Below are 7,676 nucleotides of genomic sequence, written 5' to 3'. Positions count from 1 at the left end.
AACCTTTATGTTTTTTGCCTTCTAACGTTCAAGTGGTTGAGCTGAAAGCCCCAACTTAGTTACCTTGTCTCATTCCTTCTGGTGACCAGTTCCATCCTGAAAGTGCATCTCATTAGCATATGAAAGACACTGTCCCTTCAGGAGTTTGGGACAGAGCCCATATGTACTGTTCACAAAATCACAAGGCTAAATACAAAGGTGTCAGATTCAAAATGCAAGCAAGACAGCAGAAGCATCAAAGAGAAATTTAATCAGATTCTTGTAAGTCGTGCCTTGTAAACAAGTGCAGGTGGGGCTTACAAGGTTTGATGCTATACACAAAAGTTGTTTTGGATTTCAACATAAAAAGCTGACTCCAGAATGATAATTATGTTGTTTGGATCACCGAATGTGGGGCAGATGGAACACCTGGGATACTCAATCATTTTGGAAGTGAAAAGCCACTGGGCTATCCTGGTCTCTACCTCTTAATTTCAAGACTCTGCAGTTCTTCAGTGGACCACAGGTTCATATAAAGTTCTTTAGCCACAGTAAACATTGCATCATGGAATTCGGTGCTGAGACAGAGTGAGACTCTGTGAAAGCTTCTGAGTGACTTGTAGGTGCTGTGACAGTAGATTTTATGCCAAAGACCCTGTTGCTACAACCCTTTTGCCATAATGTGGGCCCCTGCTTTATTGCAATGTTACAGATTTCATGACATCAGAGTAAATATCTCCTCAGGTCTTAAGTCTGGCTGAGTAGGGCTCTGTAGATATGAAATACAAAGCTAAACCCAGACCATGTGTTTATGTCTTTCAGAATGAATCATCAGTCCTCCCATAGTGGAAAGAAACTGGTGTCGTCAAGCAAGTGGATCAGTGGTCTTCTTGAGAGATGGGAGCATATCAAAGACTAAATACTGGTCCTTGTTGCTGGCAGGTTGTATACACAGCTGCACAGTAACTGTAAGTAGTTGTCCCTTGTGAGGTCAATTCATGAGCTCATCTCTACTGGGAGAAGACATTTGTTCTGACTTAGAGTTTGCAGCCATACCTTCCATCATGGCAGAGGAGGTATGGTGGCAGGTGCAGGGTGCCAGCTGGCTACACTATATTCACAGGCAGGAAGAAGGGAGCAAAAAACGCTGGTACTCAGGGAATGCAGTCCAGGATCCAATCCCAGGGAATAGTGATATGGGTGGTCTGTGTACTTCAATTAAACGAATCTGGATCATCCCTTATAGATTCATCCAGAGTTTTTTTTTTCAGTAGTAACTCTAGATCATCTCAAGTTGACAATAATATTCACCATCCGTCCCAGCTCCATCCCAGCACTCCTGGTCCCCAACATTTTAATCTTTCTTCTTTTAACTCTTGACATACCAGCCATGCCATTCACCATTTCCCATGAGCTAGATTACTTTCTAATTGTGGTCACTTCTATGACCGCACAAAGCAGGCGATCATGCACCCCACTCAAAGTCTTGCCTATGAGAAGACTTTTTCTTCAAGGCCAGTCTGAGTATAATTGCATCTGCTTTCTCTCACATACCAAGCTGATGTATCTGTGAACTAAGCTTGTTTTTTTCCCTCAATATATGTTTTTATTTAAATTAGAAACATGAATGCTTCACATGTCAATCCCAGCTCCCTCTCCCACCCCCTCCTCTCTTGTCCCTCCACCAGGTCCCTCCAGCCCCCCACCCAATCCCCACATCATTCCCCAGGGAGGGTGAGATCCTCCTTGGGGGGATCTCCAGAGTCTGTCATTTCATCCAGGGCAGGACCTAAGTCCTTCCCCACATGTCCAGGCTGAGAGAGCACCCCTCTATTTGGAATGGGCTCCCAAAGTTAATTCAGATGTCATGGTAAACACTGATCTACCACCCAAGGCCCCAGAGATTTCTGAGGCCTCCTCACTGACACTGCATTCGTGGAGTCTGGATCAGTCCCCTGTTGGCCTCTCAACCATAGGTCTAGGGTTCGAGAAGCTTTTTTTTTTCAGTCCTCTGGGAAGGAGTTTAAGTGCTGTTCTCTGTAAACCTAGAGTGAGATGAAGAAGGAAAAAATGTGCTGACATGCAGTGTGGGTGACACACTGGTCAGAGCCACCTGCTAATTCAGCTTGCTTGTGTCCTCTTGTCCTGGTGTTGTGCCATCCTGGGTGGATTCCTAACAAGATCCTCCTGACTCACTAAACTGAGTAACCCAATTTATGATGAGCAGTTCTGGCTGAAATGACTTCAAATATGATGAGTAGTTCTGGACAGCTGGTATTCCATTCTCAGACACTCAATCAGGACTCAGAAATGTCTTAGACTTTTTTACACAGAGGTTAAATATTCCACTGTGGCTGAGACATCCCCTGGCACATAATCCAGGGGATCGGCATTTGCTTGTCTGTGCCGATCTTGTCATAAGCATCATTTCCCATCGCTGCTCTCATGAGGTATAGTGTTATAGGTTCTGGGAGGTTATATAACCCAAGCCCCAGCATGATCTGCACTACAACCTTTATTTATTTATTTATTTATTTATTTATTTATTTATTTTTTGCTTAGACCCCACACTAAGTAAGTGGTCTCTCATTCACAAAACACAGACTAGGCTGAGAATTATGGCTCAGTTGATGCACAGCTTGGTGAGTGTTCATGAAGCCCTGAGTTAAATTCCCAGCCCCACATAAAACCGGGCATGGTGATGTATACCTGGTAATCTCAGAACTCAGGAGGAGAGGTGGGGGAGGCAGTAAAATTTCAAGGTCACTCTAAGGTATACAACAAGCTCAAGATCAGCCTGATGCAGAAAACCCTGACCAAACCAAACCAAACCAGGCAAGTTCATGGCTTGAACACTATTCTCAGGTATGGAATATACTAACTCCATTAATGGAACAGACCTACAGGACAGTTTGCTTCCCTCTTCATGGTGCAAGGCACAATCAGTTTTTGGTGACCATCCCCTCACCACTTGATCCCTAAAAGTTACCAATGTTATAGTCTCCTAAATCATGATAGGACTTATCTTCTATAGACTAGAGGGCAGACATATGGCTAGTTTTTGTTTATGCAAATGGTCATGAAATTGGTGATGTAGTAGATGAACATGATGCTGGGGAGGGAGTCCATATCTCTTTAGAATATTGTTTAACAAAAAGTAGAGATTTGACATAGCCCCACAGAAACCCATGATGCTATCATTGATTCTCTGAGAGTGAAAATTATTGCAACACTCTTGTAATAGAGGTAGAAAATAATGCATTTGCTGAATCATCAATGAAGCATCATAAACTGAAGCCATGTTAATCTCCTCAAGCAAGTTTGCCACATCTACCTCCTCAATTGTAAGTTAGAACTATGGTTTGGTTGAATGTGTACTGACTTACTGTGTCTTCTGGGGTCCCACTCGCTTTTGATGAGGCCAGACTGGAGAATCAAGTGTAGTTATAACCTTGAGGCTAGTACATTTCTCTCATCCTCTTGGGATTCAAGATTGACTTTGACTCACTATTTAAGGGACAATTTCAGGGATTTCTTTTTTCTTTCCTTATAATGATAACCCTTATCCCACATACTAATATGAGGTTGTACCAACCACCAAGTATATCTTTCCCAAAATTACACATTCAGAGACAGAGGAAATGACTATGGGGCCTGTAGGCCCATTTCCTGGACCTTGGACCACACTCCATTTATGACTTCCTCTATTGCTGTGGCCTGAATGTTTGTGTGCCTCCAATGCTCATTTGTTGAAACCTAGACATCAAAATAATAGCATTAAGATGTAGAGCCTTTAAGAGGTGATAGGACAAAGGGACAAAGCTTTCCTGATATAATTAGTGACTAAAGAAGCATGACAAAGCTTGTTTGTCCCTCTGTCAGATGAGAAGTTACAAGAAAGCAACATCTATGTGGGGCTTACCAGATATTAAATCTACCAGCACTTTAATCTTATCCCGACATTTCAGCCTTCAGAACTGTTTAGAATTCTCCCAGGATACACACACACACACACACACACACACACACACACACACACACACACACACGACATGCAGCATAAATGCCCCAATACCTGTATATTTTTAATGTTTTCATTATTTAAAACTATTTTTAAGTTTAAATATATTTTGATCATATCCTTCTCCTCCCCCAAGTCCTTCCAGATCCTCTCCACCTCCTTACCCACCCAACTTTAAAGTTATTTCTCAAAAAACAAATAAACAAAACATAACAAAATCCCACAAAACCAAGAAAACAAAACACTACGGCTCAAAAAACAAGAACAAAAACAAACCACCAAACTGTAACAAACATGAGATCTGCCCCAGAGTGATTGATATACCCAGCGTCACTCCATTGGAGAAAATTGATTTTCCTCCTCCCAAAAGGTATAAATGACAGTTTATTTGTTAACTGTTACCTTGGTGGCTAGGTTTTTATTCATTCATTCACTCATTCATTTATTTTAAGTATAACAAAATAAAAAATAATACAAAGCAAAAACTATCACATCAAAGTTGGACAAAACAAACCAACAGGAGGAAAAGAGCCCAAGAGGAGGCACGAGAATCAGAGAACCCACTCTTTTAGACACTCAGAAGTCATATAAAAACACTAAACTGTAAGTCATAACATAAACACAGAGGACCAGGTGCAGACCCATGCAGGCCCTGTGCATGCTGCTCCAGTCTCTGTGAGCACGTGTGAGCTTCGCTCATGTTGATTTAGAGGGCCTTTTTTTTTTTTTTTGCCTTGGTATCCTTCATCCTATTCCTCATATAGCAGAAACTTCCTAAAATATACATATATATGAAGGTGATCTAAGTGAAATTGCCAAATAATAGGAGAGTCCCATCTGGCCATCTCTTGTCACCAAATGAATCTTCCAGGAACAGGATTGGGTTACATCTAACACTTATATATTCTTACAGTGATGAGTACCATAGAAGTATGTGGGGACTCAGACCTTAAATCTAACAATTCTCAAAAATTGGGGCATTTCCCTTTCCCTAGTGTAAAACCACCCAGTTAAATGTCTGCAGGCTCTTTGAAGAGGTACTTATGGAATCATCACTGTGTACGTTCACCGAGGTTATTACAAAGTCTTTCTCCTTGCTTTCATTTTAAAGATCCCAGACCCAAAAACTAGCTCAAGTTTGGACACTGAGTGAGGTCATACTTTCTTGTAGGGGTAACTTTTTTTAGGCTCCTGATCATACACTGTTGGCTCTGATAGTACAAGCAGGATTTAACTCTTATTTGATATCCATCTATTTTGTTCCATGTGATTAATGATTTTATATGTCAGCTGGGTGGGCCACAGTGCTTAGATATTTCATCAAACATGGCTGTTTCTATGAAGGCATTTCAGGATGTGTTTAACATCAAAATCAGTGGACCATAATAAAGACATTTTCCCACCATAATGTGGGTAGGTCTTATCCAATAGAAAGACTAAAAAGAGCCAAGACTGCCCTCCCCAGAACAAGTAAGAATTTTACCGGCAGCCTGTTACATACTCACATTTTAACTCTTCAGCCTGCTGAATTAACCTATAGATTCCAGATTTAGGAGCATGGGATGATGCTCCTAAAAAGAAATATTTTTCTGTCCCTATATACATCCTTCAGGTTCTGCCTCTCAAGGGCTCCCTAACTGCCCACTGTTCTTTTGTCTACCTCTGTAACCCCTTGGGAAGTTTCCCTTGGCCACCAATCAAGGTTATCACTCATTACAATAATTGAATCCACTGTTATTCTGTGACTTCTGAGAGTCACATGCTAGCATCTCAACAGTATGATTTGGGGAGTAGGCAACGTCATTGTTGTTAGTGAATCTGGTTCTTCACTGTCCTCTTTTACCCTCAGGCTTGGCCAGGGGGCAGTCATTGTGAAATGTCTTAATGATAGGGTACTCTTCTCAATAATGTATTCCTCTTGGCTTTGGTAAAGGGTTGTGTTAGTCTTTTGGGGCTGTTCTAACAGCCATCAGCTAGGTAGTTTATAAACAGACATTTATTTTTTTACAGTTCTTGGTTTCCAAGATTAAGACAGGCAGGCTCTGTTTCGTGAGAGACATTTCTTATGGCAGTGTTTTCACTGTGTCATCATATGGAGGAAAATGTGAGCAAGTTCCTTTGTCCTTAGTTAGGGTTTCTATTGCTGTGAAGAGACAGCATGACCACAGCAACTCTTCTAAAGGAAAACATTTCATTTAGGCTGGCTTATAGGTTCAGAGATTTAGTTCATTGTCATCATGTGGAGAAACATGGAGGTAGGTAGATATGGTGCTGGTGAAGGAACTGAGAGTTCTACGTCTGGATCAGCAGGCAGCAGGAAGAGAGAGACACTGGGCCTGACTTGAACATTTGAAACCTAAAAGCCCACCCCCAGTGACATACTTCCTCCAGGGTATGCCTCCTAATAGTGCCACTCCCTGTGAGCCTATTGGGGTCATTTCCATCCAAACCACTATACGCCTCAGGGCTCTGTGAAAGGACACTGCTCTCATTTATGGGGGCTCCATGTTCATGATATAATCACCTTCTAAAGACCTATCTCCTAATGCTGTCACCATGAGGTTAGTATTTCAGCATATGAACATTGGAGGACTGTCACATGATTTTTCTGATATGCTGTAAGAAAACATGTGCTTACCCCAAATAAGGCACTGACCTGTTAAATAAAGTATTCTGTCAAATCTACCTTGGTGAATCAATGGGTTTGTTATGGTTACTTACAGAAAAACAGGTAGGTGACTCAATTGCAGCATCAATACCAGTAAGTTCCCTGAACAGCTTTCTAGGGCCTGTACTGATGCATATCCCTGCTTGCCTCTCGATGACTCACAAAAAGCTGTTTGACTGAAAAGTCCTTTATGAGCAGCTAAACTTCTGTAGGTCATCCTTTATACAACTGGGGGAGAGGACGAGCTTTGTGAAATCTGAAGGCATATGAATCCTTTCATAGGGGAAAGTTCATAGGCCAGCTCTTCTGAGAGCCTCCTGCCAGCCCTCATACCTTCTCTGATTTGAAATAGCAATGGCCATGTCCAACTAGAGGAAACAGCTCTACAACAAGGATGGATCCTCTAAACCAGTGGTTCTCAACCTGTGTGACATGGCCCCTTCAAGGGTTAAAGGATTCTTTCACAAGAGTCACCTAAGACCACCCTGCATCCTAGATATTTACATTACAACTCATAACATTAGAAAATTACAGTTATGATGTAGCAATGAAAATAGTTTTATGGCTGAGGGTCACCACAACATGAGAAACTGCGTTAAGGAGTTACACCGTTAAGAAGGTTGAGAACCACTGCTCTGGATCTTCCCATGAAACATGATCATTTAGTAGGTTTCCCAGCCCTACCTACACACTGTATTGACTTTGGTAAACTGGTGAACCCTGTCATCTCAATCTCTCCTAACATAACCATCACTTCCCATGCTTGGAGGAGCCACTATCGTTGTGAATTTGCAACACCTCCTACTGCCCTTGCCATGGTATTACATTCTATATTTTAATCAACGTACTTTCCTTATCCAATCTTGTCCACACCAGTAAGCTCTCCACCCAATCTTTATTTTTTTGGTTTTCCAAGACAGGGTTTCTCTGTATTGCTTTGAAGCCTGTCCTGGAACTCGCTCTGTACACTAGAGCTGGCTTCAAACTCAGAGAGATTCACCTGCCTCT

This window comes from Mesocricetus auratus, unplaced genomic scaffold (genome assembly GCF_017639785.1).
Source record: "Mesocricetus auratus isolate SY011 unplaced genomic scaffold, BCM_Maur_2.0 Super-Scaffold_100020, whole genome shotgun sequence".
Lineage (NCBI taxonomy): Eukaryota > Metazoa > Chordata > Mammalia > Rodentia > Cricetidae > Mesocricetus > Mesocricetus auratus.
Note: the sequence above shows the minus strand (reverse complement) of the source record.